Below are 25967 nucleotides of genomic sequence, written 5' to 3' on the forward strand. Positions count from 1 at the left end.
AAAAAATAAACAAAAATTTTAAAAAATTAAAAATAAGAAGTTGAAAAGCCTGTTATTGGGGTTCAACCTATGAATAAGAGTCATACTGGCCTGTGCCAGCAGGTGGAAAAAATACTTCTCCTTGTAGGTTGTGGAGTTCTACCTCTCTTTCAAGAATCCTAACTTCTCAAAGGAGAAAATATGAGTAACTTAAACCCATATGCAAATATTGGCATTCCTTTTGCCTTATAATCCTAGGGAAATTGCTGAAGCCTGGGCAGAAAGCATTAAGAGTCTCAGGGTTGAAAAATGTATCATGAGAGATGATGTCCCCACACCACAAATTTGTTCATTCAATAACATTCACAATTAGCAATGAAAATGTAGTAATATGAGGACTTCCAGTTAAGATGGCAGTGTAGGTACCACACCAAAGCAGCCTAGGGGGGAAAAAGCCAAAAAAAACAAAATATACACTTTTACTAAAAGGGAGGTATATAGGAAATTGAAACAGCAGCGGAGAAGTAGGAGAGATCCAGAGCATCCACAGCCTGCACAGGCCAGCAGAAGCTGCTCCAGCAGGGTGGGTCCATGCACAAGATGGTGGCAGGCTCATCTTCAGCTGCAGGAAAAGCCAGGCGAGGGAATTTTCCACTCACACTGGAGCTCTCTGCAAACACAAGAAATGTGAAGGGAGAACGGCAGTGAACAATGGAGGAGTAGATCACAAAATAGAAGAACATGTGGAACAGTGGGCAAACTGAGCAGCATCGGCTCCCTCCCCTTCCCCACTGCCAGTGCCCAGCTCCCTCGAACAGAGCACTGGTCCATGGACCCGGCCATGCCTACTTGAACTGACAGAGCAACTAAGAGGGACCCAATCAAGAGTGAAGCTGAGTCCAAAATCACCCCAAAAGGTAACATCAGATTGATACATCTCATAATACCCAGATAACTGGAAAATCCAATCATTAAATAATCCAAGATGCAAAAATATATACATTATAACACAAGAAACACCAAAAATCTAGACAATATAAACCCACCAAAAAGTATTAATGCATCAGAAATGACCTCCAGTGAGAATGAGTTAGAGGAAATGCCTGAGAAAGATTTCAAAAGAATGATTATACATATCTACAAAGAACTCAAAGAAGAAATGAAAGGAAGCAAAGAAGACACAGGATGCCAATTTAATGAAATAAAGATGTCAATACTAGATATAAATAAGAAATATAAATAATAAAGAAAAACCAGTTAGAATTACTAGCAATAAAGAAAACAGTTAATGAAATTAAAAAAAAAAAAAAAACTCTGTAGAAAATCTCACCAGTAGAATGGATGAAGGAGAGGACAGAATATCTAAGCTAGAAGACAAGTGGATCTAATACAGTCCAACAAAGAGAAAGACAAACTTATAGAAAAGTATGAGTGGGAATTTCAAGATATTCAGGACACTATGAAAAGATCAAACATAAGAATTCAGGGCATAGTAGAAGAAGAATTCCACTCCAAAGGCATAGTAGGCATCTTCAACAAAATCATAGAAGAAAACTTCCCCCAAATTGGGAAAGAGGTGCCAATGCAGATACAGGAAGCCTTTAGAACCCCAGCCAGACAAAACCTGAAAAGAACCCCTCCTCGCCATATTATAATCAAACTACCAAACACAAACGAAAGAAATAATATTGAAAGCAGTTAGAGAGAAAAATCAAGTTACATACAAAAGCAAGCCCATCAAGATTACAGCAGATTATTCAACACAAACTTTAAAAGCCAGAAGGGCTTGCAGTGATGTATTCCAAGTTCTGAAAGATAACAACTATCAACCAATGTTACTTTATCCTGCAAAGCTATCCATGAAAATAGATGGAGAAATAAGGACATTCCATGACAAAAGCAGGTTAAAGGAGTATTTGAAGACAAAACCAGCTCTACAAAAAATATTTGATAGAATCCTCCATACTGAAGAAAAGGAAAAGCACACATATAAGGAACCTAGAAAAAACAAGAAATATTCAAATACTACTTAACACAAGAAAGCACAGGTAGAACCGAAACCACAAAAAAAATGGCAAACATAAATACAAACCTTTCAATAATATCTCTTAATATCAATGGCCTCAATGCTCCAACAAAAAGACATAGGTTTGCAGACTGGGTTAAAAAGCAGGATCCGACAATTTGCTGTCTCCAAGAAACTCAACTTTCTACAAAGCATAGATATTATCTTAGGGTGAAAGGGTGGAAGATGGTGTTTCAAACAAATGGGCCTAGAAAACAAGCAGGGGTTGCTATCCTAATATCTGACAAGGTAGACTTTAGTCCAACGTTGGTCAAGAAAGATAAGGAAGGTCACTTTATATTGACTAAGGGCACACTCCAAAGGAGGACATTACAATTCTAAACATATATGCACCTAACATGGGGGCTCCCAAATTCACAAACAAACACTATTAGAACTAAGGTCACAGATAACACCAAACACAGTGGTGGTGGGTGACGTTAACACCCCACTCTCATCAATTGACAGGTCATCCCGGAAAAAAATAAACAGAGGCATCTGGACTAAATGAGGTCATAGAAGGAATGGACCTAACAGATATATACAGGACATTTATTTCATCCAAAGGCTGCAGAATATACATTCTTTTCAGCAGCACATGGAACATTCTATAAAATAGACCATATATTAGGACACAAAGCAAATCTTAACAAATTCAGGAAAATTGAAATAATTCCTTGCATTCTATCTGACCACAATGGAATTAAACTACAAATCACTAGCAAGAAAGGTTATAGAGCATACACAAAATCATGGAAACTAAACAATACACTACTAAATGATGAATGGGTCAATGAAGAAATCAAGAAGGAAATCAAAAGATTTATAGTCAAACGATAATGAGAACACAACATATCAAAATCTCTGGGACACAATGAAGGCAGTTCTAAGAGGTAAATTTATACCTTAAGTGCCTATATTAAGAAATTAGAGCTGGGCGTGGTGGCACACGCCTTTAATCCCAGCACTTGGGAGGCAGAGTTAGGAGGATCGACATGAGTTCAAGGCCACCCTGAGACTACAGAGTTAATTCCAGGTAAGCCTGAACCAGAGTTAGACCCTACCTCAAAAAAAAAGAAAAAAAAAAGAAATTAGAAAGGTCGCAAGTAAACGACCTAATGCTTCACCTTAAAGCCTTGGAAAAAGAAGAACAAGGCAAACCAAAAATCACTAGATGGGAAGAAATAATAAAGATTAGGGCAGAAATTAATGAAATAGAAACAAAACAAACAATCCAAAGAATTAATGAAATAAAGAGTTGGTTCTTTGAAAAGATAAACAAGATTGATAAACCCTTAGCGAATCTGACCAAAAGAAAGAGAGAAGAGACACAAATTAATAAAATCAGAGATGAAAAAGGTAACATCACAACAGATTCCAGAGAAATTCAAAAAATCATAGGGGCATACTATAAAAGCATATACTCCACAAAGTATGAAAATCTGAAAGAAATGGATGATTTACTTGATTTATATGACCTACCTAAATTAAATCAAAGTGAGATTAATCACTTAAATAGACCTATAACAAACATGGAGATCCGAACAGTTATCAATAATCTCCCAACTAAAAAATGCCCAGGCCCAGATGGATTCACTGCTGAATTTTACCAGACCTTTAAAGAAGAGCTAACACCATTGCTTCTTAAGCTTTTCCAGGAAATGGAAAAAGAAGGAACGCTACCAAACTCCTTCTATGAGGCCAGCATCACCCTGATAACAAAACCAGGCAAAGATGGAACAAAAAAAGAACATTACAGACCAATCTCCCTCATGAACATAGATGCAAAAATTCTCAACAAAATATTGGCAAACAGAATACAAGAATATATCAGAAAGATCATTCACCCAGACCAAGTATGCTTTATCCCAGAGATGCAGGGATGGTTCAATATATGCAAATCAATAAATGTAACACATTATATAAATGGATTGAAGGACAAAAATCACATGATCATCTCATTAGATGCAGAGAAAGCATTTGACAAAATCCAACATCCCTTCATGATAAAAGTCCTACAGAGACTGGGAATAGAAGGAACATATCTCAATATAATAAAGGCTATTTATGACAAGCCTACAGCCAACATATTGCTAAAAGGGGAAAAACTGGAAGCTTTTCCACCAAAACCAGGAACAATACAAGGGGGTCCACTGTCCCCACTTCTATTTAATATAGTATTGGAAGTGTTAGCCATAGCAATAAGGCAAGAGACACACATAAAAGGGATACAAATCTCAAAGGAAGAGATCAAATTATCATTATTTGCAGATGACATGATTCTATACATAAAGGACCCTAAAGACTCTACTAGCAAACTGTTAGAGCTGATCAAAACCTACAGCCATGTAGCAGGATACAAAATAAATACACAGTAATCAGTAACCTTCATATATGCTAACAACAAACACACAGAGGATGAAATCAGAGAATCACTCCCATGCACAATTGCATCAAAGAAAATAAAGTACCTTGGAATAAACCTAACCAAGGAAGTAAAGTGTCTCTACAATGAAAACTTTAAAACACTCAAGTGATAAATTGCAGAAGACACTAGGAAGTGGAAAAGCATCCCTTGTTCCTCGATCAAAAGAATCAATATTGTGAAAATGGCAATCTTACCAAAAGTAACCTACACTTTTAATGCAATCCCCATCAAAATTCCAATGGTATACTTAAAATAGAAAAAACAATTTGAAAATTAATTTGGAATCACAAAATACCTCAAATATCTAAAATAATACTCAGCCACAAAAATAAGGCTGGTGATATCACCATACCTGATTTTAACCTATTCTACAGAGCCACAGTAACAAAACAGCATGGTACTGGCACAAAAGCAAACATGTAGATCAATGGAACAGAATAGAGGACCCAGATGTAAATCCAGGTAGCTAGAGCCACCTGATATTCAATAAAAATGCCAAAAGTATTCATTGGAGCAAAGACAGCCTCTTTAGCATATGGTGTTTGGAAAACTGGATATGTAGAAGGATGAAAATAGGTTTTTCTCTCTCTCCATGCACAATAATTAAGTCCAAATGGATTAAAGACCTTATGTGTGAGAAGGAAAGAACTCAGTAGCAGAGGCCGGTAACCTAAAAAAAGAGATACAAAGGGAAGAGAAAGGAAGGGAGGAGGGTACTTAATAGGTTGGTATTGTATATATGTAAGTACAATGATTGAGATGAGGAGGTAATAGGATGGAGAATGGAATTTCAAAGGGGAAAGTCGGGGCGGGGGGGAAGAAGGGAATTACCATGGGATTTTTTTTCTAATCATGGAAAATGCTAATAAAAATTAAAAAAAATAAAAAATAAAAATTATACAAAAAAAGAAATACATGCTGGTACATGTTAACTATAAATAAAATAAGGAAATATTAACATTAAATACTAATGACAACATGCTCAAAACACTGCACAAAAAATTTATTTTCCATCATCTAGAATGAATTTTTCTCTTCTTTCTATGGCTGCTTCTCCCTATTTTCTCTGAATCTTCCTCTTAGAATCCTTGAGCAGCATTTTTCCGAGATTTATAATCAGTGCATAATAATTTAAAAATATTAATCAGACTTGAAATAAGGACATATATCAGGATGATATTTGAGCTTTATTGCAAGTCCCAAGATATAGCTCAACTCACATAAAATGAATTGCCATAAATTTGTGCAACTTTTTTTTTTTTTGAGGCAAGCCCAACAGACTGCCTTTTTAAATTTTTTATTTTGTTTATTTTTACTTACTTGAAAGTGACAGACAGAGAGAAAGAGGCAGATAGAGAGAGAAAGAATGGGCATGCCAGGGCTTCCAGCCAGTGCAAATGAACTCCAGACACGTGCTCCCCCTTGTGCATCTGGCTAACATGGGTCCTGGGGAATCGAGCCTCAAACCAGGGTCCTTAGGCTTCACAGGCAAGTGCTTAACTGCTAGGCCACCTCTCCAGCCCAATTTGTGCAATTTTCTATGAAGTCCATAGTAATAAAAGTAGGCTCATTTGTTGACTTTCCAACTGGCAACACATAACATGAAATCAACATCAAAATAATTCCCTACTCAGATGGTAGAAATGCAGAATTTACACGTAAAATATAAGATTAAATTCCAGCTGGAATCCTGTAATAAGGGAAGGATAAACAATGGTAAAAAGCAGTGTTAAAGATGAGAAACTGGGTTATCACAGGGTATTTATTGGTCTATGGGAACTGAGAAATATGGATGAAGGTCACGTTTTCAAACAAAAGTATGAAACTTAGTGTCTGTGTTGATACTGAAAAACTGACTGGGAATTTCTGAATTGGCCATAATTATTTTCTGTATTGTTAACTCAGACAATGGGAAATGTGGAGTTGTGGGATATAACAGGCATGAAACTGCTATGGAGTAGTGCATGGGTCACACAGTAAGTGCTATGATGCTGATGGAAGTAAGGTATGCGAGGATTCTCTCTACCTTTCTGACCTTTTCACCTCACATCTTGATTTGGAAAATCTGATGAAATCCACTTACACAATTTCAGGTGTTGTTTATGCAAATGGCTTTTTGACATTAGTCTGGGACCAAATATGCTCAGGAGATTATCCCAGTGGCATTCATACCTGAATATGCATGAACTCATAGCACTTGAAACAAGAGATGATCCTCACAACATGTTTTTCAACTTGTGTTTTTGACCTTGATATAGACTTCAAATGAAGAGCCCCAAGACTGCATTCTGTACTCCTCAAGTGAGGGTGACACAGGATGAAAAGAAAAATATTAGGGATATAAACATTCCCTCTAGTCATCAATAGTAGTAAGGCTAGATACATACACAAGCATGCATATGGATTTTGTTTATCTACTGGATGCTGCACATTACATCTGAGCTCACACTGAGAGTTTCAAGACATGGGGAAGCTGATCACTTTCATATTTGTCTTATTGATTGGGATGCTTTCTGTATTTTTCTGCAGTCTGACAGAAACAATATGCTTTTGGAGAATAAAGCAAAACACAGAAAATTATGATGATGTGGAAGAATGGTATTTTTGCAATTGTGGTTTCATGTATGCCAAGACAGGGATAGATTTAATAAGCCAGATTTACCAGTATCAGTTTTGCTCCTTACTTTTCTATTTGAAAGTTGTTAATTATGTGTAAGAAGTCTGCAGATGGGTACACTAACATTTTGTGGTCTTTCCTTGGTCTTATCTTCCCAAGCATGCCATTTTTGAATGAACCAAAATTTATCTTGTCTTTTTTAACATTTTCTTTATATATATTATTTACTTGTTTTATACAGAGAGAGGGAGAGGAAAAGATAGAGAGAGAGTAAGAATGGGCATGCCAGGGCCTCTAGCCACTGCAAATGAACTCCAGATGTGTGTGCCACCATATGCATCTAGCTTATGTGGGACCTGGAAAATCAAACCTGGGTCCTTAGACTTTGCAGGCATATACCTTAGCTGCTAAGCCATCTCTCCAGCCCTATTTTGTCTTTTACTGTATTTTCACACAATCAAATGTATCTAATTTTGTGTATACTCCAATGTACAAATCTAGAATTCAGGGGACACAGTGCTTTCTACCTTGCTCCATATTAGTTCTTCCTTCTCCTGACAATAAACACCACTTATACTTGTTCAATATTAAGAGACTGAGACAGTGTCCCTTCAAGTATCTGCTCATCTTTCATCCATGAGCACATAACTCCTAAAGTCTGTGAAAAAAGGAAGAATTTTCTTTATCTGCCAAACCCTGGACAGAATTTCTCATAGATAGTTATGTCTCAGGTAATATGTATATGAGATTCCATGATATTTCCTATCTTTTGAAATGGGGTATAGCAGAGATTGGCTGCTACCCACATTAAGCTGTTGATCAGAGAGAACTATGGGGTCCCCAAATCAAGACAGCTTTCTGTCAAAGGCAAAGCTACAACCCTATGGCTGAAGACACCATATGCTGCTGACACAGAGCACTGAGAGGCCTGGCTGAAATTCAGAAAAAAAGCCAGTCCCCAGACAGTTAGCCTGTCTAGTCCTGGAAAGCACTATAGGAGCTACTAGTAGAAAATGGCCAACAAAGTTCTGAGCAACCAGAGGTCTAAGCTACTCAGAAGCAATCACACTGACAGGATGTACATGACAGTGTAATAGTGGTACACAGCCTCAGTGGGTTACCAATAGCTTTATGATTGGCTAAGAGATCTGCTCAGTGTAAAGGTACCTATATCTGGAATTGAGAACCAGATCAGAATCTTATGGAGACAATCATTATGTTCCCCAGTGTCAAGCTCCCACCAGTCTTTGGCGATAAGAGGAGCTACATACATCAAATTCTCCCTAAATTAATAATGTTTATCCCATTTAAACTATGTTAACTTCACTCTCTGTTGGAGAATATGTTCTTTTTCAGAAGTTAGTGAGACTGGAGGAGATAAACTATCCTTCACACTTAAGCCAAGCCACAGCTTAAACCACAGAGATGAGCAAAAGTGCTGCTTCCAGGCTGTTCCTGATAATCAGTGCCATAGTGTAGAAGACAGACCCTGAGGATCAAAGCAGAGATCCACAAGCTCATCACTGAAGTAGACTTAAAACTCACCCACAATGGCTCAGAGAATTTTCCAGATGATGGTGGGGAAAGATTGTAAGAACCACAGGTTGAGACATCATACCCAGAGACATTCCCTCCCCCACAAAATAATTGGCTGCTGCTCCCACAGTGCATAAACCACAACCCCATAGGGAATACCTGCAACCCCAAGGAGGAGCATCCCCAACTTAATGGAAGCAGGGATAAGGGAAAAAAGGGTATCAACATTTGATGCATCCGTATGAAACATGTTGATAATAATAATAATAACAAAAGATTAGAAAATAAATTGGGTACAGGAAGAAGAAAGGTGCCAACTCTAGTTTGTTTTCCTGTATTACTGTGTTTTATTTGGACATAAGAATAGCAAGGATTTAAAATATAATCAGTCAGGTATTTGGTCAATATTTCAGCTAATACATGAAGGAAGCACACAGTTAAGCAAGGGCTGTAAAATATTTGTAATTCTAGTAGAATAGAAGATGTCACTCAAAGTTGTGATTACTTACGTCCTTTCTGATATGATAAACTGGCAAGTGTTACAAGTGGTAGTTACTGCCATTTAATAGCAGCATTGACATGTTACAACAGAATTAATTTTTTTCACTTCTCTTTACTACTTTATGTTTAAATTGATGCTTTATATGGACACATCAAGTTTTGTTACCATCATTTCCCTCCTCCCCTCCACTATTCCACTGAGGGCCCTCCTTAGTGAGAACACTGGTATTCACCATGTAGTTGTTGATAATGAGCTGTGAGAACAGAAGTCTGTCACTGTGTGGGGTTGCAATGCTCCTAGATATTTCCTCCCACCCTATGGCTCTTACATTCTTTCTGCCCACTCGCCCACAAAACTTGGCCAGTGTGTTTTATGTCTACTATAGTGTGGAAGTCTCAGCATTCTGGATTTCTGTTTTAGTGCATTTTGACTATTCTCAGTATGTCTCTAACACTTTGGCTCATATTGTCAGGCTCTCCATGGAGGCATCATTCTTGCTCATCTCACCAATTCCTTTGTGTTTTTATGTGGCCCTAACTTCTATGCTTGGGGTTAATTACTTCTGACATGGAGTCAGTGATCCTTGTCGTGTTTATAGATTTTGGTTTTCCTTTGCTCTTGCTATTATATGGAAAAGAAAAACAGATTCTCCAAAGGGCAGTGAGATCAGGATAGGGTAAAGTATATAAGAATTATCAAGTTACAGAGATTTTGATGGCTGTAGCCTCACTTTTGGCCAAAGACTAGTGAATGGCTGTCATTGCAGTCTGTAATCTTTGTCTCCATAGGATTTTGAATTTGTTCCTAGTTCTAGCTATGGTTTCCTTTCCACTGACCAGATCACTTAGCCAATCAGAAAGCCATTGGTTACTTATCTAGGGTGGGTGCCACTATTGCACAGGATTGTACATCTTGTCAGGATGGTTGCTTGGATATAGCAAGGTTAACCTGATTGCTCATAGCATTTTTTGCTGCTTTCGTCCAGCATTTCATGTCCTGTTTTCAGCACTGTATGGGTTAACCATCTGGGAGCTGACCCCCTTCCATATTCAGCCAGATCTTTTGATACACTGCATTAGCTGCATGTGGTTTCTTCAGCAATAGAGTCCCACTTTTCCCCTTAGGTGGGTAATCTGTTGCTTTGACAGAAACCTGTCTTGTTTTGGGGAACTCATAGGTCTCTTCAATCAACAGCTCAACATGGGTTATAATCAATTTCTGGTACTGGGAGTTGCCAGTCAGTGCCAAATATTTTAAAGTAAGGCTTCAGCCCACTCCCTCCAGGACTCATCTTACCAGATGACCACTCAATGCTCCTATTGAGGGTTATAACTTTTAGTCTGCTGTCCAGGAGAAAGTTTTCTTTGATACCAACACATTTTGGATTTGGTTTTGTTTAGATCTCCATCCTGCTGTGCTTTCCCATTCCTCTTCCCCCAAACCTTTCCATCCTTTTTTACCTGACTCACAAGTTGCTTGCTGGGTATGACAGCAATTCAACCTGTTCCAGCTTAGGAACCACAGATGAGTGAGTCCATGTGGCATTTGTCGTTCTATACTGGGGTGGGTTTGCTTACTATGATCTGTTCCAAGTCTGGCCATTTTTCTACCAATTTCGCTATATCATTTTTTTCCTTATGTCTGTATAGAATTCCATTATATATGTACCACACCTTCATTACACATTTGTCATGTGATAGGCATCTGAGTTGATTCAAGTCATTAGCCATTGTAAATTGAGCAGCAACAATTATGGATGAGCAAATGTCTCTGTAATGAAGTGTGGAGTCTTTAGTGTAGATGCCTTTAGTATACAGGAATGGCTGGGTCAGTTGGTAACAGTATTTTCATCCTTTTCCAGAGTCTACTGTTTGATTTCCATATTGGTTGTACAAGTTTCCATTCCCACAAGCAGTGAATTAGGGATCCACTTGCCATGAATGCTCACCAACATTTACTGCCATTTGAATTTTTAAAGTTTGTCACCCTTTCTGGAGTATGGTGGAATCTCATATTAGTTTTATATTTTGTCAATTTTTAAGGCTTATTTTTACTTATTTAATATTGGAAACAGAGAGAGGAAGAGAGAGATAGACAGTGAGTGATAAGGGGTGTGCCAGGCCTTCTAGCCACTGCAAATGAACTGCAGAGGCATGTGCTACCATGTGCATGTGGCTTACATGGGACCTGGAGAATCAAACCTGAGGCCTTAGGCTTTACAGGCATGTGCCTTAACTGCTAAGCCATCTCTCCAGCCCTCATAGTAGTTTTAATTTGCATTTTCCTGATGGTTAAGGATGTTGAACTGTTAGGCTCTGAAAGGCCCAGGCGTGAGGCCTAGTGGAACTTGCTGAACCTAGCTAAAGTTTGGCGATCTGTCTCTGGCCAGCTAGGACTCAGCAAGACACCTAATGACTTCTGGCCTGCCACCTCTGAGTAGCAATTATAATTACTATTTCAATAGTTACAGTTTACTATTAGCCCTTACCTCTCCCCCCAACCCATCCTAAAATCCTCGCCTTCATCCCCAACATGATATAGGCAACTGCTCATAGCAATAAAGCGAGTTTGTTCTATGAGTTCCTGCTTCGAAAAGACTCCCAACTCAGTGTAGTTTTTCTCCGGTGGCCAGGAGAGGTTTCTGAGTCGTCGTATTCTCATCTTCCTCTTTAACCCCTTGGGAAGAACCAGCAGGCCTGGTCCTTCCACAGCACTACCTGCCGGGGAGGAGCCCAGAATTGAACCTTTTCTTAGATGAATATTAGCCATTTGTTTTTCTTCCTTTGAAAATTAATCAAAATCTAAGAGAATGCAAATAAATCATAGGGAATCCTCCACTTTCAGACAATGGAACACTCAGGAGCCATAGGTCGTTGTTAGAAAATATTCAGTGCCAGGGATGGGATACCTCCAGTGAGTTGTTGGCCAGGGAGGTCCCTGATGCCCCGAAAACATTATAGGCCATTGCTGAGGTCCTTCATTTCCCACTAGGAATCAATGGTAAGACCCTATTGCTGAAGACTCCACATACTTGGGCTGCAAGGCCACTGAAAAATCCTGCTGGAACTGAGCTGATAACCTCCTCCATGTAGACCAGCTGACAGAAAGCTGGAAGAAGTCATACTACATGTAATTCAATGGGAGAAAGAGATACCACCAGTGAAGATACTCAACAGTGGACACTGCAAGCCTTATAATTGGCCAGCCAGGCCATATGAGCCAACAGGTGTAATAGTAGCATGTCTGTCATGGTGGAAACCAATTGCCCTCCAATTGGACTGGAGACCCGCTCCATGGTGGGGAGGGAATACAACCCTGATACTGAAAACTTAAAACAGGGGTAGTCATGAGCCCTAGGGTGTAACATCTGCTGGTGTCTGGAAAAGTGTATATACTATGCTTATCAAACTGCCCAGTGAGCACTTCTCCTAATATTTATACCTTTATATTAACGCTACTCTCACTTTGGGTAGAGAATTTTCTCTTTTCAGAAGGCAGTGACCTTGGGATGACTCAGAAGGTATCATAGTGCTGGAAAGAAGTGACTGGAGTACCGAGTAACATCTTGATCACACTTTCCAAGGCCCAGGGTCTAATGCAGAAGAAGTGGCAGAAAGAATGTAAGAGCCAAAGGAAGGGTAGAACTCCTTACAACATGGTCCCTCCAGACACAAATGGCCTGCATATCCATGACCTCACCGTGCCTGATGCTACCTACACAAGACCATCAGAGGAGGAGGAAAAGATCATGACATGAAAATAAAAGAGAGACTAGTTGAGATAGGGAGGGGATATGATGGAGAATGAAATTTCAAAGGGGAAAGTGGGGGGAAGGGTATTACCATGGGATTTTTTTATAATCATGGAAAATGTTAATAAAAATTGGGGAAAAAAGAAAATTTCCTATTGAGTTCTCTGCCACACTTTTTGAATGAAATTATTTGTTTTTAAGAAAAAAAAACTTTGTTGTTATTATTAACAGCATATTTCCTATGGATATATAATGTACTGATACTCTTTTCATTTATCCCTACCCCATTTCATTGGGGATGCTCCTCAGTGGGGTTGCAGCAATTCTATATGGGGTTGAGGTTTGTGCGTTGTAGAAGAAACAGTCACTTATTTTGGGTGGAAGGGAATGCCTCTAGGCATGATGTCTCAACCTGTGGCTCTTTCAATCTTTCTACCCTCTCTTCAACAAAATTTCCTGAGCTGTGGTGGTGAATTTTTTATTAGTTATGTACACAGTGTGTATACAGCCATGTTGGTACCATCATTAGCCTCCTCCCTGTACTCCCCCCTCCACAGGGACCCTCCTCGTTGGGGAATTTGGGTCATGAATTGTGGGGTTAGCCATCAGTTATGGGTAAGAAGCAATGTCTCTGTGCATAATGTCCTAACATGTGCTGTAACAATCTTTCTGCCCCATCTTCCAAGAATTTCCCTGAGCCATGTTGGGTTCATTTTAGATCTACTTCAGTGATGAAGTCTTTGGAGACCCTGTAACTCTCTCTGATCAACAGCTCAATGTGGGTAGCTGTTGGGCCCTGAAAGGGGAGGCAGGCTAGCTGAAGAGATGGTGTGGTGAAAGGTGCTTGCTTGCAAAGCTTATAGGTCCAGGTTCAATTGCCCAGCAGGACACACACACACACACACACATGTAAAGCCAGCAATCGGCATACCAGGAGAAATATGGACGGATGGATGTGGCAGGATTTCCAACGTGTTTTGTGCCACTCTGGCCACTGAAGGCCAGCAAAACCACGTCCCTCCATAGGTGAGCTTTTGGATTTTGAGTGAGTTAGCCCGTCTTTTTGTTCTTGTGTTCTTTCTTTTTCTGTGTGCCTGCTTGCTTCCCAAGCTTTTTTTTTTTTCCTTTTGTTGTTGACTTACCTCATTCTGTCGCCTAGCCCCTCTCTCTTAAAAAAAAAAAAAAAAAGCAAGTATGTTTTAAAACCCTAAGCTACTGTATGTTTTGTTTAAGAAAGGGGTGGGGGGGAGAGGGCGCAAGTGTGCGCAAGTTTGGAATCATTACTTGTTTTGTTATTTATTTGAAAATGTGTGTGTGTGTGTGTAATCATGGCCTCATTCAGCCAGGTCAGTGTGTAGTCAGCCTGCTTTGTATTTATGCCTACTCTCCCACCCTCCCTCCCTCCTTCTTCCCACTCCCCTCGCATTCTCTCTCTCCTCTTGTTTTATCAAATTGCATGTGAAGTCTGGCACGATGATGTATCTTCTTGTGTCTTCTTCTGTCTAGCCGCTCGCTCACTTGCTCGCTCACTCACTCACTCACTCGAGATTAAACAAGACCAGTCAAGATTCCACTTTTGTAAAACAGCAATGAGTTTATTTCTTGGAGTTACAGAGCCCAGGTGGTATGAGGTAATTCCTGGAGGTTTAGAATCATCTTCACGCCAGGGCACATAAGTCAGAAAATGTCCTAAGCTGCTTTAAACATGCTGGGTCACACAGCCTTCACCGTCTCATGTTCCAAACAAGCATCCCCTAGATGCTTATTTTACCCAGGATCTCACCTTCTCCCTCCCTCCCTCCCTCCCTAGCTATCTAGGTAGCTCACTCTTCCTTAGTCTCTCACTCTCTCTCAAACTGAAATAAAAAGCCAAGAGTGATGGTCCCAATCTCCCCCAACACACACACACACACACACACACACACACACACACACCATCCCCAACAGCACATAAAGGTAGACGCGAGTCATTCTTGATGCCTCCTTGCCAGTAGGGATAAACTCATGAAGACAACATCCTATAGGTGATTATTAAGTATGAAATACTTAGCTCTCTGGCTTCACGCATACCTCACACACAGTCAGTTGGCAAACATACACAACGCTCCTAAGATGTATCTACAGGTCAGACATGAAGCTTTCCCCCCTTTGGACACATAATTCTTTTCACTTCTGAAACCTGACTTGGAGGCATCTCATTGTGATTGCTTGTTTCTTTAACAGTGCTCACACAAAAGTCCATAGGAGGGAAAGAAGAAACATACCTTGTCCATTACAAGCAATCCCCACTTTTCTAACATGTCTGCTTCATTCTAGTAAGAAAGAAAGAAAGAAAGAAAGAAAGAAAGAAAGAAAGAAAGAAAGAAAGAAAGAAAGAAAGAAAGAAAGAAAGAAAGAAAGAAAGAAAGAAGGAAAGAAAGAGAGAGAGAAAGAGAGAGAGAGAGAGAAAGAAAGAAAGAAAGAAAGAAAGAAAGAAAGAAAGAAAGAAAGAAGAGAAAGAAAGAAAGAAGAGAAAGAAAGAAAGAAGAGAAAGAAAAGAAAAAGAAAGAGAAAGAGAAAGGCATGGTGGTGGTGCATGCCGGCCTTTAATCCCAACACTCCCAGAGGCAGAGGTATGAGGAGGATCGCTGTGAGCTCAAGGCCACCCTGAGAGTAGGTAATGAATTCCAGATCCCACTTCTGGAGTTCATTTGCCATGTCTAGAGGCTCTGGCGCATCTATTCCCCCCACCACCACCACTAACTAACTAACTAACTAAATAAATAAATAAATAAATAAATATTATTCTTTAAAGAATGGACTGGGGAAATGGTTCAGTGCTTTGTTAAAGGTGCTTGCTCACAAAGCCTGATGACCTGGCTTCAATTCCCTACTAATCACGTAAAAGACAGGTACATGAAGTGGCGCATGTGTGTGGAGTTAGTTGTTCCATTTGCAGTGGCAGGAGACCCTAGCATTCATTCTCCCACGGGGAAATCTTACAAGTTATCTGTGTGTGGGGAGGGAGCCAGAAAATAACTTTTTATCTTAGTGGTTCCTGGGGAGTCCTGGCTGGACACAGAAAGAGTCTCCAGTACCGGCCAACTCCACCTTACTCCTCTACCTTACTGGTGAAGAATGAATGGGAAGAAAGGGTGGCCAGGCGGAGCCCTGGCCGTGGCCGAGACAGAGGCAGAGATGGGGGACACTTAGAATAATCTGTTTGTATCCCAATGAAGAATGGGCGCCCGCCTAGACGGCGGCATGCGTGGAAAAGTACAGGACAGGGTAGTAGGAAAAGACTCTCCAAGAGACGCGTGACTGGATATCAGGGAGTGATTGGTGGCACGGGACTATGCGTGGCCACACAAAGTGTGCAGAGGAACCAAAAAAGTCCGACTCTAGGCTGCTGTTAACATGCCCCGACCAGTCACGCAACTTTCTTTCACCACCTCACGTTACAAATTAGCATTTGCTAGATGGCGCCCCAGGATAGGGTAAGACACTACTACACACACACACCCTCCTAGAGGGAGGGAGGAGGGACGGACAGATCCATGGACTGACGAGGGTGGAAGGGCAACAGAGGTTGCGTAGGAAGTCTGATGGCAGGCCAAGATGTCCCTGAGGGCGGGCGGGGGGGGGGGTGGCAGGAGGAGGGCAGTCCTTGCCTCACCCTCCTGTGGGGTACAAGCGAGTTCTGCGAAGTCCCCGGCTGGACGCAGAAATTATCTCGGGTACCCACCCACCCCACCTGCAGAATCGACACTATGAAGTGGACATGTAGAAGAATCGCATGGACCCCCCCCCCCCACCATGCATGTACTCATATAGTTACCCGCCTACCCGCCCGGCCCTCTCTGGGTGAAGGACTCCCGCCCGCCCAGGCGGGGCACAGGACGGGCTGGACAAGAAAAAGCTATGTATCTCAAGAGACTCAGGTCACACAGCCCTCACCGCCTCGCTGCATTCCAAAAAGGCCTCCCCCAGGTGCTTATTTCATCTAGGGTCAGTAAAAACACCGGACCCCTGGTAGAGGGAGACGGGGAGGAAGGAAGGGGAAACGACTCACCGGGTGTCAAACAGACCAACTGGAAGGAGATTGGAAAACAGACAGAACTCAGTGAATGAAGCTGTCAGACAGCCTGAGAGAACAGACACCAATATAATAAACAATAAACAATAGAAGAAGATCATCATATCATCCGTCTGTAGTGGCAGGAGGCCGTAGTGTTCATCCTCCCAGGTGAAATCCTACAAGTTGTTTGCTTTTTAGCGGTTTCTGGGAGTTGCGGCTGGACACAGAAATCGTGTCTGGGGTACCGGACGACTCCGGCTGTAGAACCAACCGAAACTATGTAGGAGACCCATAGAAGGCTGGCATGTGCCCCCAGCCGCCCTGAAGAACGGGAAGAAGGGACGGCAGGGCGGCGGCGGTGGTGGAGGCAACGCGTGGGGAGGTACAGGGCAAGGTAGGAGGAACAGGCTCTCTCTCGAGACTCGTGACATGATGGGAGCGGTGGATGGCATTATGCATTCCCACACAAAATGTGAAAGTCAGGCCCTAGGCTTCTGTTAACACGCCTGGCCTTTCTTTCACCACCTCACGTTCCAAGTAGGCATACGCTAGACGGCGCCCCAGGATAGCGTAAAGCACTGCTCTGCTCCCCGCCACCAGGCCCTCCCCCCCACCCCCGACCCCAACCCCTACCCCTCCCCCCCCGCCCCCCCCCCCCGCGCCAGAGGGAGGAAAACGGAGGATGTGTGCGGCAATCTGACGGCTCTACCCTCTCTCAGGAAGAATGGGAATAAGGGGAAGCGGCGGCATACTCGGAAAAGTAGCCCACCGGCCCGCCCTTCTCCGGGTTAAGAACGGGCACCCTCCCGGACCGTGGCGATGTGCGTGGGGAGGCACAGGACCGGGTGGTGGTGGGGGGGGAAGAGATGGTAAGGGAGGGAGAAAAAAAAAAGGCTCTATAGCTCAAGAGACCCAAGTGTCAGACTGCGACTGGTGGTGGGTGGCACTATGTACTCCCACACAAAGCGTGCTCGGCAACGTTTTGCCAGCTGTCATGCCCGTCAGGGCACACAAGTCTGAAGATGCCCTAGGATGCTGTAAGCACGGTGGGTCGGTCACACAGTCCTCACCGCCTCGCCGCATTCCAAATAAACATCCGCTAGCTGCTTATTTCATCTAGGATCTGGTAAAACACTGGACCCCTGGTAGAGGGAGGGAGGAGAGGCGAATCAACGGGGAGTCACACCGAGATCAGAAAGCTAGATAGAGCTCAGTGAATGAAACTGAGGCAGAGAGAGACTTTTTTCTTTCTTTCTATTATTTTCTTTTTTTCACTTCCTAACGTGTTGGGAAGAACTCTGACATGTGGGCATCACAGTGTGAGTGTTTGCTTCTTTAAGAGTGTTCACATAGGGCTGGAGAGATGGCTTAGCGGTTAAGCGCTTGCCTGTGAAGCCTAAGGACCCCGGTTCGAGGCTCGGTTCCCCAGGTCCCACGTTAGCCAGATGCACAAGGGGGCGCACGCGTCTGGAGTTCGTTTGCAGAGGCTGGAAACCCTGGCGCACCCATTCTCTCTCTCTCCCTCTATCTGTCTTTCTCTGTCTGTTGCTCTCAAATAAATAAATAAATAATTTAAAAAAAAAAGAGTGTTCACATAAAAATCCATAGGAGAGACAGAAGAAACGTGCCATGTCCATCACCACAAGCAAGCCCCCACTTTTATGCAATGTCTGTTTCATTTTACTTAGAAAAACGTACAGGGCAACTAGAAGAATCACAGCAGCAGTTAAAGGAAGAAGGAAAGAGGTAAAAAAGAAGGAGAAGAAGAAGAAAGAATGGGCTGGGGCGATACAGATGGTTGCTTCAGTGGTTACTGAAAGGTGGGGCTCAACTCCCCACTAACCATGTAAAAGCCAGGTACACAAAGGGGCGCATGTGTCTGGTGTTAGTTCTGTTTGCAGTGGCAGGAGACCCTAGCATTCATTCTCCCACTAGAAAAATCCTACAAGACATCTGTGTAAAACTACCCCCCCCCCGCTTTTTTTTTTCTTCATCTTCTTAGCGGTTTCAGGGGAGTCCTGGCTGGACAAAAATCATCTCTGATACCGGCCGTCTCCACCTTCACAACCTTAATCTTAATCCCAGCACTTTGGAGGTGGAGGTTGGAGGATCACCCATTGTGAGTTCAAGGACACCCTGAGACTACATAGTGAATTCCAGGTCAGCCTGAGCCTAGAGTGAGAGCGTAACGGAAAAAGCAAACAAACCTACACACATACACAGACAGACAGACAGACACACACACACACACACACACACACGTCTGTGCCTTATAGATTGTGGGGTGACTGTCACCTGTTGGGAAGATGGTCGTAGTTTACATGTGGAATTGCACCGACATGGAGTCAAATGGATTGGGACTGAGGTTGCTGGGGAGAGGAGGACAGAAGTCTATAGTGTCTGTCTGTGTCTGGGGACAAGGAGGATCGCAGTAAATCGAGCCCACCCTGAGAATGCAGAATTAATTCTAGGTCACCCTGGGCTAGAGTGAGACCCTACAAACAAACAAAAACTGAAGGAAGGCTTGAGAAAGGACTCCGTAGATGATAAAGGTGCTTGCTTGAAAAGCTAGGTTCAAAACCGCCTCCCTCCATACGTGAGCTTTTGAATTTTGAGTTGGTCTGTCTTGTTCTTAAAAGAACATATTTTATTAAAGTTTTGTGAGTTTTATTTTTCTTTCTTTGAACTATCTGCCAGCTTCATAGGTTTTTGTTTGTTTGTTTTGGTTGCTGTTGTTGTTAACTTCAAAACTCACTCTGTAGCCCGAAGCTGGTCTGGAACTCCAAGAGCTCAGAGCTGGGTGTGGTGGCACGTGCCTTTAATGGCAGCACTCAAGAGGGACGCCAGGACATAGGAGGATCCCGGTGAATTCCAGGCCAGCCTAGGCTAGAGAGAGAGATATTCTGCCTTGGAAACTATGACAGCACCAACAAGAAATTTTGAGGCTATCCTGAGCTAGCTGGAGATGTACCCATTCCTCCACACCCACCCACCACCTCATTTACAAATAAAAAATAAACACATGGTGCTTGTACAAAAACAAAGAAACACATAAAACCCAACAAGTCTGTGCCTCACGGATGGGTGGTGACTGCCACCTGCTGGAAGGATGGCGGTACTGTTTGCATGTGGAATTGCACCAAAATGGAGTTAGATGAATTGGGTGGGAGGTTGGGGGGAGATGGGACAGAATGAATGGAAGAGCACTAGGGCGACTGTACTTGAAGATTCTGTCCAGAAATCTGTCCAGTATAGACCATCATTGAATATCAAAACCCCTACCTTAGGCAAGTTACACCTCCCCACCATCACCAAGAAGGAAGGAGGAAGGGAGGGTCTTGATCCAGGTCAGGGTCACTTGGAATCCACTATCAGGGTGCCATCTAACTCCTCACAGGCATTCTTTGATCTCTGCCCACCCCTTTCTAGAAAAAACAAAACCAACCAAACAAACAAACAACAAAAAACAGGTTCAAAGCTTTCTTGTATCCAAAAGAAGAGACAGCTGATTCTGAGCCAGCTGTGGATAACTTTGGCCCAGTAACACATATTCAAGTTCTCTTGAATGAAGAATCTTTCATTGTTGAAACAGTAATATTGATCTTTATAAGAAACTGGAGGGCTGCAGAGATGATGGCTCCTTGGTGAAAGGTGCAGCCATGTGTACAAGATGGTTCTTTTGCAGACAAGAGATTCTAGAGTTTCTATACATGCACATGCAAATAAAAGAGAAAAAAGAAAACCAAAAACTGAAGGAAGGCTTGAGAAAGGACTCCTTGGATAAAGGATCAGACGTGAAAAGCTAGGTTCGATTTCCAGTACCCACTTACGGCCATGTGCACAAAATGGCGCATGCTTCTGGAGTGCATTTGCAGCGCCTGGAGGCCCTGTTGTCCCCGTTCTCCCTTCCTCTCGCAAATAAATAAAAATAAAATTTAAAAGGAAAAGTAGTGTATGTGTCTGGGGACAGGAGATCCTAGGGTGCCCGTATGTTCACATGTAAATAATAAATAAAAGAAAAAACTTAATCCCAGCACTTTGGAGGCAGAGGTGGGAGGATCACCCACCGTGAGTTCAAGGCCACCCTGAGACCACATAGTGAATCCAGGTCAGCCTGAGTCGAGAGTGAAAGCATAACTGGAAAAACAAAAGAAAAACCTGAAGGAAGGACTCCATGGATAAAGGTACTTGCTCGCAAAGCTAGATGTGATTTCCCAGGACCCACAATACAGCCATGTGTATAAAATGGTGCAGTTGTAGTGCTTGGAGGCCCTGCTATACCCATTCTCTAGGCAACCTTAGGCAAGCTACACTCCCCTCCCCCCAGGGAAGGAGGGAAGTAGGGAGGGTCTTGCTCCAGGTCAGGCTCTTTTGGATTCCACTATCTGGGTGCCATGTAACTCCTCACAGGCATTCCTTGACCTCTGCCTTCCCCCACCTCCCTCCCTTCCTTCTAGAGGTCTAGAGGGAGGGAGGGATAGATAGATATTATGCGTTGAACACACCAAAGAAGTAAGCAAATGAAATAACTAAAATGAGATGCTTTCAAAGAAAACTAAACCCAAAAGGTCAATCAAAAGGCTAAGAAATCTACACACATACACAAACACACACACATCTCTGACTTATGGATAGGTGGTGACTGTCACCTGTTGGAAAGATGGTCGTAGTTTGCATGTGGAATTGCACCGAAATGGAGTGAAATAGATTGGGGCCACAGGGATGGAGGTTGCTGGGGAGAGGGAGGACAGAAGTCGATAGTGTCTGTCCGTGTCTGGGGACAAGAGATCCTAGGCCAAGAGATCCTAGGCTAACCCTAGAATACATAGCGAATTCCAGGTCAGCCTGAGCCTAGAGTGAGAGCCTAAATCAGAAAGAAAGGGAGAAACAAAGAAAGAAAAGAAAGAAAGACAAACAAAAACCTGAAGGAAGGACTCCGTGGATAAAGGTGCTTGCCTGCACAGGAGTCCAGGTCACTTCATTCACACCCCAGAGAAGTGGTACAGTTTGCATGTGGAATTGCTCAAACATGGAGTCAAATGGATTGAGTCCGCAGGTGTGGGAGTAGCAGGGGAGAGGGGACAGATGTCTACAGCAGGATGGATGGAGGAGCCCGAGTACAACTATATTTGAAATCTTTCTGTCGCAGAAATCTGTCTGTCCATTATTGATCATCAATGACTATTATAAAACCCCTACTTTAGGCAAGTTACACTCCCCCGTCCCCGTGCCACAGGCAGGCAGGCAGGTAGGTAGGTCTGGCTCTAGCCATACTTTGGCAGAGTATCTGACACCAGGATTGTTTTACCATTTGGGGGGGGAGGTGGGGGGTGTCTCATTTCGCTGCTTACTGGGCCTTGGTGCCCATTCTCCCTCCCTCTCACTCTTCTTAATTAAATAAAATTTAAGAATTAAAACACTTATCTTCAAGAATCAAATGTGATGCACCAGCCACTAATTACCAGCCAGCATTTGAGAAGTTGAGGCATGAGCAGCAGCCGTCTTTGCTATGTATTTTGTTCAAGATCAGCCAGGGCTATCTATCTCACCTCCACCACAGATTACTAATGTTCAGACGCCAGCCAGGTATAGTGGTGCTCGCCTTTAATCCCAGCACTTGGGAGGCAGAGGTAGGAGGATCTCTGTGAGTTCCAAGCCACCCGGAGACGACATACTGAATTCAAGGTCAGCATGAGCTGCAGTTCAACCCTACATCGTAAAAAAAAAAAAAAAAAAAAAAGTTCAGAAAGCAATAATTTTCCATCCAGGCCTCTTGGAGTCGTAGGAAAGAGTTTATGGAGTCTTCTCTATGTATTAGCCAACTTTTCTCAGAGACCAAAGACATGGAAGGCAGATCACTATAAGGTAATACTGAAGCATGGAAACTCCTAAGACAGAATAAATGACTTGCTCTATTTAGCGCTATGACCTTATCATTTCCATATTAAAGTTAAAGGCTCATCTTACCTTTAAGATCATCTGGGAAAGTTCTTTGTTGAAATTTCTTCCTCCAGTACTGTTGCAAAGTGGAGACTTGCTCTCCCTGATGGCCATGTGATCTAGGTACTCACGTTCTGAGACTACTTGGCATTACAGGAAACCATTGACTTCTATACCCTGAGTTCGCTGTCGTCCCCTGCTGGCAGACTTTTGTCACAGGCGTCTGACCCTAGAAATTTGATACTATTGACCAGAGCCAAGGTATGTCTCACTGCATTTACTTAGCACCAACCCACACCCCATCTGCCAGGCGGAAGTGGCTGTTCCCAAAAAAAGTTTAAATATAAGTGATTTTGTTTCTTTGTAAAATTGGCCTAGAAATGTTCTGTTCCTTCCCAACTTGTAAATTGCACCAACAAGACGATGATAAAACAAGAGACAAAAGTGAATGGGACACATTCACAGCACTGGTTATGTCTTCAGGTATCAGTTTTAGGAATGTTATTGTTTGTTTGTTTGTTTGTTTCGAGGTAGGGTGTCACTCTAATCCAGGCTAAACTGGAATTCACTACATATTCTCAGGGTGGCCTCCAACTCACAGCTGTCCTCCTACCTCTGCCTCCCAAGTGCTGGGATTCAAGGAGGAATGTTTTTAATAGTGGGCTGGGGAAATGGCTAAGAGGTAGAAGCTTAAACTCGAGGGTGAGCTGTAATTAAAGGAACCCATAGAGTACCACTTCCCAGTCCAAGCCTGGTCCACTGCAACCTGATACACTAGGTTAATTTACATAAAAGAAATTTGATGCCGATGTGATCACTGGATCTTCGTTGATTAGTTGCCTTGGAGCGCCACCTGGTGGTTATGAGAACTCTCCTCTCAAGAAACATCCCGTTTGTTTTTCATTTGCATGATGCGCGCTGCTTGCTGGGAAATTGCATGTACTCACCCTAACCGAAGAGGACCATTAGAGTATAGCTACATTTGCCAGAGTTCCCCTATTATTTAAACATTTTGAAGTGTTCTTGCATGAAAGTATAAGGAAACATACTGTTTCTGTGTTCGTTTCGTGTGTCGCTTGATTGCTCTTCTGTGTTTTTTTTTTTTTTTAAAGTGTTAATGCTGAGGGGCTCACGCCTTTATTTTTATTTATTTATTTATTTATTTGAGAGCGTCAGACACAGAGAGAAAGACAGATAGAGGGAGAGAGAATGGGCGCGCCAGGGCTTCCAGCCTCTGCAAACGAGCTCCAGACGCGTGCGCCCCCTTGTGCATCTGGCTAACGTGGGACCTGGGGAACCGAGCCTCGAACCGGGGTCCTTAGGCTTCACAGGCAAGCGCTTAACCGCTAAGCCATCTCTCCAGCCCTGTGTTGTGTTTTTTTAAGAGTAATGTTTTATTCCTTTTCCTGGGCTTCTGGTAATGTGAAGCCGACAATGGGTTTTCTATTGGCTGTTTCAGACGAGCTCCAGATCCATACGCGGTCTTGTGCATCCGCGTTTGCATAAGTAAAGTGTTTTGATCTTTTATTTTCAGTTCTACAGAAAATGAGTGGGCGCCCCAGGGCCTCTAAAAAGAAACTGCATTTTGTGTATCTGGCTTTGCGTGGGTATTGGGAAATTAAACTGAACTTTCAATTTGTGTTTGGCTTTTGTCGGTTAACTTCTTAACCAACGAGCTATTTTTATCCTCTATTTTTTTCTTTTCGAAAGAAAGTGAAATGCATGTAACTTGTTAAACCAGATATCTTTTAATATAGATGAAGAAAGCAAAACTGAGCTTTTCAAGTAGACATGGGTGTGCAGCTGAAGTTTCAAGCTCACTTCAATGGCTTAGAGTGATGATAATCTCTTCAAGTGCACTCCTTCAGATACCTGCCTCTTAAAGGACATTGGAATGTATACGCACACAAATGAGACGTGAGAATTTGTCTTCCCACTTATACCTATTCGCTACAACTCCAGGGCACAACTTTTTCTTTTTTTTAAAAGATTTTTTTTTCTTCTTCCTGTGAACAGTTCTCTATTGTCAGTGAAATGGGTTTATAAGCATCTGAGGGTGGGGAAACGACCCTAAGGAGATTGGTGGATTTAAAGATTGCTGGTCTTGTAGGCAATGGTGGGTCAGGGGATCTAGGGTCTGAAGATAAGTAGTTTCCTAGGCAACTGGCCAAAGGCTACAGAGTTATGGGCATAACCGCTAAGCCATATCTCCAGCGCCTCCCCTCTTAAAAATATTTTTATTTATTTATGAGCGAGAGAGAATGGGCACACCAGGGCCTCTAGCCACTGCATACGACTAAACCATTTCCCCAGTCCCCAAAACTTGGCCTCTTTTAAGGTCACGTTTTATTCACCTGTAATTTGAAGGATATACAATTAAACGAACTTTTGCCAGGCTGCGGACCTAACTAAGTCGGCTTCCGTTTTCCACGTTAAAATGCCGGCAAGGGCAGAATAGGCTCATATGCTTTCAACTCTATCATCCACCAGATGGCGCTCCGGGTCCGTTAGTCATCTCCAGAGGAGGTCATCCCGTTAAGGCAAAGTTGTTCACCCAGAGTGACACTTGGACTACAGTAGAACTGGGCACTGCACGTGACACTCATAGTTTCCCCACCTGTTGGGACAATATCAGGCATAGCGCCAGATTGTGCTCAGAATGGAGCATTATAATTTAATTATAATTTATATATAATTGTAATTATAATTTGTAATTATTTACTTAGGGTTTTGCCAGGTAGGGCCTTGCTCTAATCTAAGCTGACCTGGAAGTCATTCTGTAGCTCCAGGCAGGGCTCAAACTCAGCGATCTTCCTATCTTAGCCTTCAGAGTGCTAGGAGTAAAGACATGTGCCACCAAGTTCAGATTCAAGATGATATTTTAAAACCCTGTACTGGGGCTGGAGAGATGGCTTAGCAGTGAAGGCCCTTGCCTGCAAAGCCAAAGAACCTAGGTTTGATTCCCCAGGACCCACGTAAGCAAAATGCACAAGATGGCTCAGGTGTCTGGAGTTTGTTAACAGTGGCTTGAGGACTTGGTGCTCCCATTCTCTCTGTCTCCTTCTGTCTGACTCTGTGTCTCTCAAACAAAT

The 25967-nt window shown here is 42.6% G+C and overlaps 1 pseudogene; it reads left to right on the forward strand.

The window, feature by feature from the left end:
• The window catches only part of LOC105944321, an 85556-nt pseudogene that overhangs the window by 43297 nt on the left and 16292 nt on the right, over positions 1-25967 (forward strand).

The sequence above is a fragment of the Jaculus jaculus genome, chromosome 15 (assembly GCF_020740685.1).
Source record: "Jaculus jaculus isolate mJacJac1 chromosome 15, mJacJac1.mat.Y.cur, whole genome shotgun sequence".
Taxonomy (NCBI): Eukaryota; Metazoa; Chordata; class Mammalia; order Rodentia; family Dipodidae; genus Jaculus; species Jaculus jaculus.